Here is an 11778-nt window from a genome sequence, read left to right on the forward strand (position 1 = left end):
AAATTAAAATCAGTGGCATTGAATTTTTGGCTTTAATTCAAGGTTTTTTAGGACCATTTTACTTTGACGTATTTTGAATGAATGAATAAAAGTATTTTTTATTCACCTAAACTTTTACAAGTATTATTGAATCGTCGGATGTATCTACCACTGGTTCGGAATGACTTTCCTACCGAGAAGAACCAGCAAGAAACTCGGCGGTTGCTCTTTGTGTTTAGACTCTCGACTTCTAGCAACGTTGGTGAGACGTAAAATCTTATACTAAGCATACTGGGAAGCACTTCGCTCGGTAAGGACGGTAATGTTCCGCTCTTTATCTATGCATTATTCCTATTCACAATCTGGAAGCGTTTGTTCAATTTGAGCTCCACCCTGAAGGGAATATTTCTCTGAGAGTGCTTGTTTCAGGGAAATGTAATCATTTTCATTCATTGTTTCTCGTTCAGTTCAGTCGGGGACTTCTTATCGTCTGGTATCTTCCCTACTTGAAAAAAACATTTACGAGTAAAAGCGTCATTCAGAAAAAAACCATGTACCTATTATTAAAACATATTCAACGAATTATTGGCTGAATTTATGCTATTTTTGTTGCAACAATCCATTGTAGCCAGTAGTAAGCGAGCGTAAACCTATCAGAGGTGATTGCGGTCGCAACATTGTAGCTATCATGCTACCGCAATCGAGCTACAATAGGCCGATTTCGTAAAACCTGCATCAATCATTATTACAATCTCAATGGTTGTGATTGGCTGAATTTGTGCTACTCTTGTTGCAACAACGCATTGTAGTTGCACGGTCGTGGTTAGAACCCGTGGAATCGATCCAAACAAACGTTCCTCCCAGTGTTGGGCACAATACGCAGAGAAACTTGCAGCTTTTATAAAATAACGAAGTTCTGGCACGGGCTGGCTCTCTCTCTATAAGATTTAAAATAAACTTAAGTTGTTGATATTATAAAACTTTTTCATTTCGTATAAGAAACAATTACAAAGCTGTGATAGCCTAGTGGTTAGGACGTCGGCCTCCTAATCGGAGGTCAGGGGTAGACTATGGCCAAAACCCTTGAGAGGAGTGAGGAGTCACTCTGAGAGGAGACCCGTGCTCTGTAGTGAACCGGGCGATGAGTTTACCATGATGATGATAAGAAACTTAGAGATGTATATGTGTGCAAACGTGGTCACTTGAGCGATGAGTTTTTGTAAGTGACTTGTAATCTTGTACTACATTCTATATCGATGAAAGTATACATAAAGATTATAGTACGCTTAGTACGAGATTTTATGTCTCACCAACGTTGATAGTATTCGAGTGTCAAAAACCTTCCGCATTATAGTAAACTGGATCTTAACTGTCTTGTTTTAAAACTCAAGTTTGTCTAAACATCTACAGGCAGCGCCAAGTGGATACGTCACGAAATTAAAATCAGTGCCATTGAATTTTTGACTTTAATTCAAGGCTTTTTAGGTCCATTTTACTTTGACGGTATTGTGTTTCGACTCTCGAATTCTAGCAACGTTTAGTGACGTAACGTTAAATCTTATACTAAGCGTATAGATAGATCAATAATTTTGGTCGCAAACCAACGAGACAGTCAATTCACTTTTTCAATTCAAATCTCACACAAAAGGGCTTTTCTTCGGTTGGGAATAAATCCGAAAACATTACAACGTCAATCGACTTATCCGCGTTGTCTGCCCACTGGCGATGATCAGCCAATAAATTTGTATCGAGTGAATGGATAAACAATTTATCTTTAGACGAACCGAGACATCTACATAGATTGATAGCTTTGAACATCTACTTGTCTATCAGACTATCAACTGATCATTTGGAGCGCTGGGGACCTATTCGTAGCTTTAGTTTTCAGTTAATTAATTGTCAGTATTCCCTCAATTACGGACGAACGACATCAGACGTGTCGCAGGGAGCCGCTGGATCCAGGCGGCGCGGGCGCAAGACCATGGCGTGTGGAAGTCCCTACAGGAGACCTATGTCCAGCAGTGGACGTCTATTGGTTGATGATGATGATGATTCCCTCAATTATTATTATCTTACAAAATCAACCATTGATAAATAATTAATCAAAGAGTAAACTTACGAGAGCCACATAGTCACACTAATGACTAGTGACTCAGCTCTTTAAATGAGAATTTAAAAAAAAAATCAAAGAGTGTACCTACCATGGGTACCTACCAGTGGCGTGCAGCTCATAGAAGCATAAACGCACTGCTTACCCTCATTGTAATAAATCAATGCTTATTTTTCATTATAACCTGCCGTAAAATAAGTTCATACCTAAATGCATACCCTGGCTTAAACTCCTATGCACGCCACTGGACTACCAACCTACCTATCCATACTAATATTATAAATGCGGAAGTGTGTCCGTCTGTCTGCAAGCTTTTCCCGTGAAATTTGGTACAGAGATCTTATATCCCGAGGAAGGACATAGGTTATTTTATACCTATCCCGGAAAATTAAAGAGTTACCAGGGGATTCTCAAAGGCATATCTATTTAACCGATTTGTATGAAATTTGGTAAAGAGGTAGCTTGCGTCCCGGAAAATGACATAGGCAACTTTTTATCCCGGAAAAGTAGAGAATTCCTATGTGATTTTTAAAAGTCTGAATCCCGCCCTAAATGAAGCCACAGGCATCATCTAATTTTGAATAAATGTATTTTGCAGTTTGCAGCCATACTGATGCACTATAATCGCTATAATAGGTGTTACCCCCACAGATGTCTAATCTCTATGGAAATTGGTCGCCATGGCCGAAATTCTGTCGGGAGGACGTTATTATACTTCATTATCATTACAAAAACAAAATTCTACGACGAGGCTGGCGTGTCCGTGTCGGACAAAAGTCCCATAAAAATTAAGGAGGAAAAACAAAGGCATAAATAGGAGGAATATTGAAATACCATTTCAACATTAATTTTACTCCCCAGAATGTTGAACTGACCCAACGTTTTGGGCTTTGCCAAAATGTAAACTATAAATGTTTTCATTCAGTATTAATATATAAATTGAGGTCATTCAACAAATATCCAGGCAATTAAGCCTAATGACGGCAAAATGTGTCGGCTCGTACTGAATACCGTCATGTGGGAACAAGTAACACGATAACATCCACCTTTATGAGGGAGCTAACGGGGTTACTGATAGCGATAGGTGATAACATTCATAATATTATGACGGTAGTCAAAGCATCTAAGTAATAAGTCTAGCCCCTTTCAAGTAAATAGGTCAAAGATTAAAATTTATGCCAACCTATAGTCCGCGACAGGTCGAGATTCGAGATGGCAATAGGGGTATAGAATAGAATAGAATAGAATATGTTTTATTCAAGTAAACTTTTTACAAGTGCTTATGAATCGTCAGGTAGTTTTAATTTACCACTAGTTCGCAATGGCGGTCTGTCAAGAAACTTACAGGGTACTTCCCGTTTACCTAGAATCATGAAATTTGGCAGGTAGGTAAATCTTATAGCTGACATTTGGGGAAAAATCTGAAAACCGTGAATTTAGGGTTAGATCACACAAAAAAAATTGTGGTCATGAACTAATAATTAGTATTTTCAATTTTCTAAGTAAGATAACTATATCCATTAATGGGGTATCATATGAAAGGTCTTCACCTGTGCATTCTAAAACAGATTTTTATTTATTTTTATGTATCATAGTTTATGAATTATCCTCCAAAATGTCGAAAAAATACGACTGTAGTACGGAACCCTCATTGCGCGAGCCTGACTCGCACTTTGCCGGTTTTTTATCATAAATATAGTCTTCAACTGTATAATATGCATTTTTTAGGAGCATACTTTTATGAGGCGGGGGGATGCCTTGCATACCCGCACGTCACCAGCGCTCGTCCGCATCGGGTTAGCACAGGGGCTGTGCGGGTACCCCGATTGCCATCTGGATTCTGGAGTCTGGACCTGTCGCGTACTATAAATACAAGTGACGTGTTGGTCACTAACTATGCGCCTCATAATGTTCAATGTAAACTCAGTTTAAACGATATAAATACACTCTTGTTTAAATTCCACACACTTTTCAAGTATCGACATTTTCAAGGGTCACCAGAGACTGCATAGATGCGCCGAAAGCATATACACCTAGAAAACTGTCAGAGGGTTAGGTTAGGGCGTGTCCAGGCAATCAGCAATCCATCTAACAGACTATCAACAATCAACCTAACAATAAGAATGCTCAAAGTCACTCAGCTGACGATGGAGAGAGCTATGCTTGGAGTTTCTCTACGTGATCAAATCAGAAATTAGGAGATCCGTAGGAGAACTAGAGTAGGTAACCGACTTAGTTCAACGGATTGTGAAGCTGAAGTGGCGATAGGCACAAAGATGACATACTTTATTTATTAAATAATGTTTGTCTGTCAGTTGGTTTGTCTTTTCGTCAAATAGTATGTGTTGCGTTTACCATTTCCGGCTCTCGCGTCTCCTGCGGATCGTCTCATGGTATGCGATCACCTTTAGGCGTGGTATTATAATATAGATGCTGGGAAAATACACTTTTACTTTAGTTTTATAGCAGTAGATATACACGAATAGATGAGTTTCCGAATCCAATTGTGCACAATTCCCCAAACAGTTCGATTAGTCAGCTGATATCGGTTCAATCGAGAAATTGCCGATGTTTGCTCTTTTTTGTTCGTCTAGATATATACTATAGTTATATACTTTGGAGTGTTTGATATCTAGAGTATTTTAATAGATGGTTGAAGAGTTTCTGTGATTGCCTCTAAGATCCCATTGCATAATAAGCGTTTAAAGTTATGTAACGGTTGGGTACCGTTAAAATGTGACCGCTGATTAAAGCAAAATAGGTTGTATCTATAAGCCAGGATTTGTCAAGAGGAGCTCACTTCGAACAACAATAAACCAAGCATACTCAATGAAATTTTGCAGAAATATTCTAGAAACTAATATTTGTGTCTATGGATGACAGATTTCCGGTTTTAAAACTACACGGGCTCAAGAATTTTTAGAAGCACTAAGTTTTTCTACGCCGTGTAAGCAAGTTATTATTTACGGCCAAAATTAATAATATATCAATCTTATTTTTGATCTGTGAATCGGTTACTTAGCAACTTTGTTATTTGTCAAAAATGAGTATCTTATCGACAGACTACGGATAGATTGATAATATTAATTTCGGCCGTTATTTGAGGGATAGAATACTATAAAAATGCCATAGATGCCTTTTGTTTGGCATGAGTGCACGTGCAATTTTTATTCAAAATATCTCTGCTATAATCGCCCGTTTAATATTTTAAGCTGCCATAAAACTGTGAATATTTTGGCACGAATTCGTATAAAGTGTAATTTTCCTCTGAATGGCGTTAGCTCGAATTGCCAAAAATAAAACAAGCCAACCTATTTCGGTATCTACCTAATGTTGCTCCAAAAATTGTATGTTGCTCTTCCGTTCTATTTCTCTAAACCCAATTTTTGAAATGATAAGTTAAAGAAAGTTAAAAGCGTTAAAGTCGCGGGGAGACGCTGGATGCAACCGGCACATTACGTGTTTTGTGGCGATCCTTACAAGAGCCCTACTATGTCCAGCAGTGGACAATGGACATCTAGCGGTCGAAATGACCATGTCTACGAAAACTAAGTCATTTGTGGTTAATAACATGATAATCAATATCATAAGCTTATAATCTAAGTCCGCACTTGGCCAGCGGGCAGTTTGGTGGACTATGGCAGAACCATGCTCATTCTGAGCGGAGATCCGTGCTCAGTAGTGAGCCAGTGATGGTTTGTTTATGATACTAACCTTAATCATATAAATTAGGTCAAACTTGCTTAGTCAAATTTAATTCTAGAATGTTCTGTACGAATTAATTCATGCCAGTGTTTGAGAACATTGTACGGCATAATACTAAGATAATTTGCCAAGCAATTTTGAACTTCATTTCGAATTTTATAGAGTTTAAGATTGCGCTATACGTTCAAGGCATTGTTAGAAGACAAGAACGAACTACTACATTTACTAGAATCATTTTAATCACGGACATTCATTATGTAAAAATGTCGGGAAAGTATTGTCTTTAGTTCTTTTGATTCCTTCAAAGTTTTTTTCAAAAATATTTTCATTCTCTGCGAGGATTTAATCACTTAAGTTGTCACATAGCCTGAGTATTTTTAGTCGATCATACTTAAGGGCATAAGAAAGGGCATAGTTCCAAAACGCAACCGCAATATTGACCAGTCTTTACTATAATTCGCATGCATGAGTATAACTAGTATTTACCTATTTTCTATATTATCCCCAGATTACGTACCTATACCATGTATTTTCAGTCACGATTACTCGTTTTTAATTTTTTTTAACGCTACCACTTAACGCATGCACACTAACATATTATTTGGCGCTAGCTTATTCCCGCGACTTCATCCGCGTGAGCTACACAAATTTCAAATTATTTTAAAACTACCTACCTACATTTGTTCATAATAGTTACACATACCTACCTAGAATATTAGACTAAGTATTATCTACAGAGGAATGTGCAGTGCTCAGACAAGCCGCCAAGCGCTTACGAGCACGAAGAAACCAATATTGTAAGTGTTTTTTCTTTTTGTGTGGAAATAAAATAAAATAAATAAATGCCTATTTTACCCCCTTAGGAGTTGAATTTGCAGAAATGCTTTCTTAGCGGATGTCTGCGCCATAATAGCTATCTGCATACCAAATTTCAGCCCGATCTATCCAGTAGTTTCAGCTGCACGTTGATAGATCAGTCAGTCAGCTTTCACTTTTAGTGTATAAGATAGCATTTTCTTTTATAACATAGTTCCTTAAACGTTGTAAGTCATGTATGTTTTTATGAAAAACCATCCACCAGTTTGTTCACGTTCTTAAGAAAATTCCGTAGGAACTTAGATTTCCTTTTGACAAAAAAATCTTTTTAAGAGTCCAGTGACAAATGTAGTGGGATTCCAGGGGCGGAAAATGCGCTCGCAATTTTTCTTTGGCGTCTTGTTGCCGTAGATATGGCTCCCCTCTAATATTTCAATTTGTTACATTGTCAAATCAAGTGAAAATCCCGCGCGAATTCACTAGAATTGTCCCTAGCATTAGGGTGAAACATTTAAGAATTTTGAACTCGCAAGAATTAAAAAAAAAGAATATTAGACATGTTAAATGAGTAATATTCCCCTTTCCAACTAAGCGTAAGCTTGTGCTAGGAGTAGGTACGACAATAGTGCAACGGGCGGGGTTTCAACCGTCGACCTTTCGGTGTTCAGTCCACTCCTTTACCCGTTGAGCTATTGAGGATTAAACTGACTAAAATTATTTCAAGTAAAAAACTCAAAAATTCCTGAAAACCCGGCCACATGCAGATTTCCTCATGATGTTTTCCTTTACCGTTAAACAAGTGATATTTGATTGCGTAAAACGCACATTAATCTGAAAAGTTAGAGGTGCGTGCCCGGGATCGAACCCTTGACCTCCCGAATAGAAGGCCAAAGTCTTCACCGTCTCTATCGGTCACTTTAGTTCAATTATCTACCAAAATGATTTCGAAATACTTACCTACGAATTTTAACAAAGCTGAGCCATAGCAACAAATAGCAAATAGAGCCTCGAATTTCCACAAAATTTAATAAAAGACCCAAGGGACTCGGGAAATTCCTTCCTGTTGATTACAGCGATATCGTTTGTGTTTCACTCGGGAAAATCTGAGTTCGTTGACCCGCGATGTCTAACCTCGAACTTGATAAGATCGTTTCCACAAGGCGACTTTTTCATGCGCAGTTGAAGCTCAAATGAAACGAGCTTTTAGAAAGTTTAAGCTGTTTCTTGGGCTGTAGCTGTTGAGTTGTAGTTACCAATTCAGACCTTAGGCCCGGTTTCTACATAAACGGAGCGGAGCGGATGTTTTTACGTCATCTAAATATATTAAAGGAAAAGGTGACTTACTTACTTACTAGACTGATCTATCTAGGCACAGCTTAAACTACTAAACGGATGGGGCTGAAATGAAATGAAATGAATTTATAAGAATGAGCGGGTAAAATAGCGGGTTGTGCATAGTCGGAGCTCTAACAATGCAATACCTACTCAAGGTCGATTGTGAAGGGATGCCCAGCCCTATTTTTAGGGTTCCGTACCTCAAAAGGAAAAACCGAACCCTTATAGGATCACTTTGTTGTCTGTCTGTCTGTCTGTCTGTCTGTCCGTCTGTCTGTCAAGAAACCTACAGGGTACTTCCCGTTGACCTAGAATCATGAAATTTGGCAGGTAGGTAGATCTTATAGCTGACATTTGTGGAAAAATCTGAAAACCGTGAATTTAGGGTTAGATCACACAAAAAAAATTAAATTGTGGTCATGAACTAATAATTAGTATTTTCAACTTTCGAAGTGAGTGACTATATCAAGTGGGGTATCATATGAACGGTCTTCACCTGTACATTCTAAAACAGATTTTTATTTATTTTTATGCATCACAGTTTTTGAATTATCGTGCAAAATGTCGAAAAATACGACTGTAGTACGGAACCCTCATTGCGCGAGCCTGACTCGCACTTGGCCGGTTTTTTAGTTATTGGCTATCTGTACACCAGGATAAGAACAGAAAGTAATACCTGTGACCTGTGACATCTGAAATGAGTTTTTTAACCATTTCAGTTAGTCTATCATCTTATTGTATGCTTTATAATGTAAATTTTATTGTAATTTTTAAATGTGTTTATGGGCTTTATGCCTGACAATAAAAAACTATTATTATTATTATTATTATTATATTATAGTCGAAGTCGCGGGCATTAACATTTAAGGCTGTCGATAATGGTTTAACCAATAATCCGCATCCTGATTAAAAACGCGGGAACATGTTAAGTCGAAGAAGAAATATATCCTCAAACTGAATGTAAAGTAGGTCATGCACGCAGACATGTGAAGTAGGTACGGAACCTATGGGATAGACCGCTCTCGGAAACCTTCGGACACTTACTAATGGTACTCTTAAAGCGTAAAATCCGACACTCGGAGGGTTCAGTGAGGGAGATATGCATTTTACGCTCGAGTGAATTAGATCGGACGTCTAGTGTCAAAGAGGTCTTTTTCTTAAAATGAGTTATTAAGTATGAATATGAACAATCGGCAATATTTTCTTTTGGCGTACGTTATTTCCACCGAAACTGTATCGACTATCATCAGCATCATCATCAAAACCACCGCTGACCCACTACTGAGAAGCGTTTAAGGCCATAGTCTACCACGCTGGTCAAATGCGGATAAGCAGACTTCATAAATCTTTGAGGTTGCATGCTTTCTTTCAAGTTAGAGGTGCGTGCCCCAGATCGAACCCCGAATAAAAGGCTGATATTTTAATCAATAGGCTATAGGCAATAGGCAACAGGCACAGCTTTCAATATTACTACTTAATTAATCGTGCACCAGAAGTATCATTATTTTCCAATTAAAAGCAACGGTTCAAATTAATCTCCGTTCATTTATTTCCGGGAAAACTCTATTTTCCATTTTCCGTAATTCTTTCCACATGTTTCTAAATGCAAACTTAATTAGGTTAACATTTCAGCTTACATTTTTGTTGCTCAGATTTAAACGTAATTTCTTGTTCACAAGAATTTTCAATGAACAAACATAATATCAAGTTTGATGAGTGAAAATTCTTGTGAAAGTAATAAATACTTAGGTACACCGTACAATATATTGTACTATGTCAAAGCGCGCGCTGCTAGAACAAGCCCCTTTTTATGGTTCCGTACCTCAAGGATGCTAACGGAACCCTAATACTAAGCCTCCGCTGTCCGTCCATCCGTCCGTCTGACCGTCCGTCCGTATGTCTGTCAGCAGTCTGTACCTCGTGAACCGTGATAGGTAGAGAATGGAAATTTTCACAGAATGTGTATTTTTATTGCCGCTATAACAACAAATGATAAAAAAATCAGAGCCTCAATAGCTCAGCGGGTAAAGGAGTGGACTGAAAACCGAAAGGTCGACGGTTCAAACCCCGCCCGTTGCACTACTGTCGTACCTACTCCTAGCACAAGCCTGACGTTTAGTTGGAGAGGAATGGGGAATATTAGTCATTTAACATGGCTAATATTCTTAAAAAAAACATTATGGCCGCTCTTTAACTTAACTAAAAAACTAAATAAGTATAACTGGCTTTAACGGTGATGGATAACAGCGTAAAGAAACCTGCATATCTAAGAGTTCTCCATAATTTAAGGGTGTGTGAAGTTTGCCAATCCCAAGCCAGCGTGGTAGACGATGACCAAACCCTCTTCTTTCTCAGAGGAGACCCGTGCGCAGTGCTGGCGATAGGTAGATGATAGATCATCAAGTGTGACTTAGTTTAAAAATTTGGCAACCGTTAAACGGTTATAGAAGCAAACGTTGCCAAATTTTTTGACCAAAAAGTACGAAAAGCCTATTTGTTCGAGAGTCTACGGATGAAAGCAAAAAAGTCCTCAACATTCAAACAGCGTATCGCGTCGATAAATTTCCTCTGAGCACATCCCGTCCACTTTCCACGGGAAGCCGTAAGTTGAATTTTCATAAAAAGATTTTCAGTAGCCCTAGTTCGAGTTTGCATTTTTCGAAAAATTTGATCGATTCCACACGAAAAATGTTTTATGTATTCTGTACAAAATTTTAGGTGAAACAGAGTTCATTTGGACCAAGGTTTTATCCATATTCATACTAAGTAATGTTAAAGTGTGTCTGTCTGTCTATCTCTTTTTGCTAGCTTTTCACAGCTCAACAGCTTAGCCGATTTTGATGAAATTTGGTACAGTGTTAGCTTACGTCCCGGGGACGGACATACGTTGCTTTTTATCCCGGTCAATCAAAGAGTTCCCACAGAATTCTTAAAGGCTCATCTGTTTAAGCTATTTATATGAAAATTTGGTACAGAGGTATATAGTTTTCGTCCCGGAAATTGACATAGGACACTTTTTATCTCGGAAAGTTAAAGAGTTCCCATGGGATTAAAAAAAATCAAAATCCGGGCATAATCTAGTCTAGTAATTTGGCAAACCCAACACGGATTGTATGATTCCGGACTCTAAACAGCTAAACCGCACTCATCCGATTTGAGTCCATGAAAATACGTTCCTTTTTGTTTTGAATGGGAGCTTATGACATAATGATATCGTAGATAGTCGCTGGTATTATCACGGATGACGGATTGAACTCGGATAACGGAAGTGCAGTCGTAATCGCCGTAAGGGCAATAAGACTAGCATGGAAGAACTCGTCATCGAATTACGTATTTGATATAAAAACTTGTACTAGATGTCTAAACTAGAGGTGTTTTTGTGATGTATTTTTCAAAGTCCCCAAAGGCTTTTCTTGTTTAAAATTTTTCCCTTTTTGCTTTCGAGTCGTCGAGGTGGATTTGGGGGAAGAAGAATTATGACATTGCGGTACATTTTTCAAACGTTATCATAAAACAGGTCGTTATATTAAGTATGAAAACTAGCTGTTCGTCTGCCGACTTTTTTATACGGAGATTATCATTTTCCTATATTCTTTTATCATAACTCCTCCTACATTACTCCTTTACTCCTTTCCAAAATATTTTCTAAAGATATCCTGTGTTTTGAACGTTTTCTATTCATCTCTATGCAGCGTTCGCTGCATCTAAGTACATGTAAGCAGCGGAAACGCACACTACTAAACACGACACTGTCGCCGCTGTAGGTCTATCAAAAAGACCAGACTCCACTCCACTCCGTCTGTGAGCGCTGGCCCTTAGAGTAGCTGTCAATC

The sequence above is a fragment of the Maniola hyperantus genome, chromosome 17 (genome assembly GCF_902806685.2).
Source record: "Maniola hyperantus chromosome 17, iAphHyp1.2, whole genome shotgun sequence".
Lineage (NCBI taxonomy): Eukaryota > Metazoa > Arthropoda > Insecta > Lepidoptera > Nymphalidae > Maniola > Maniola hyperantus.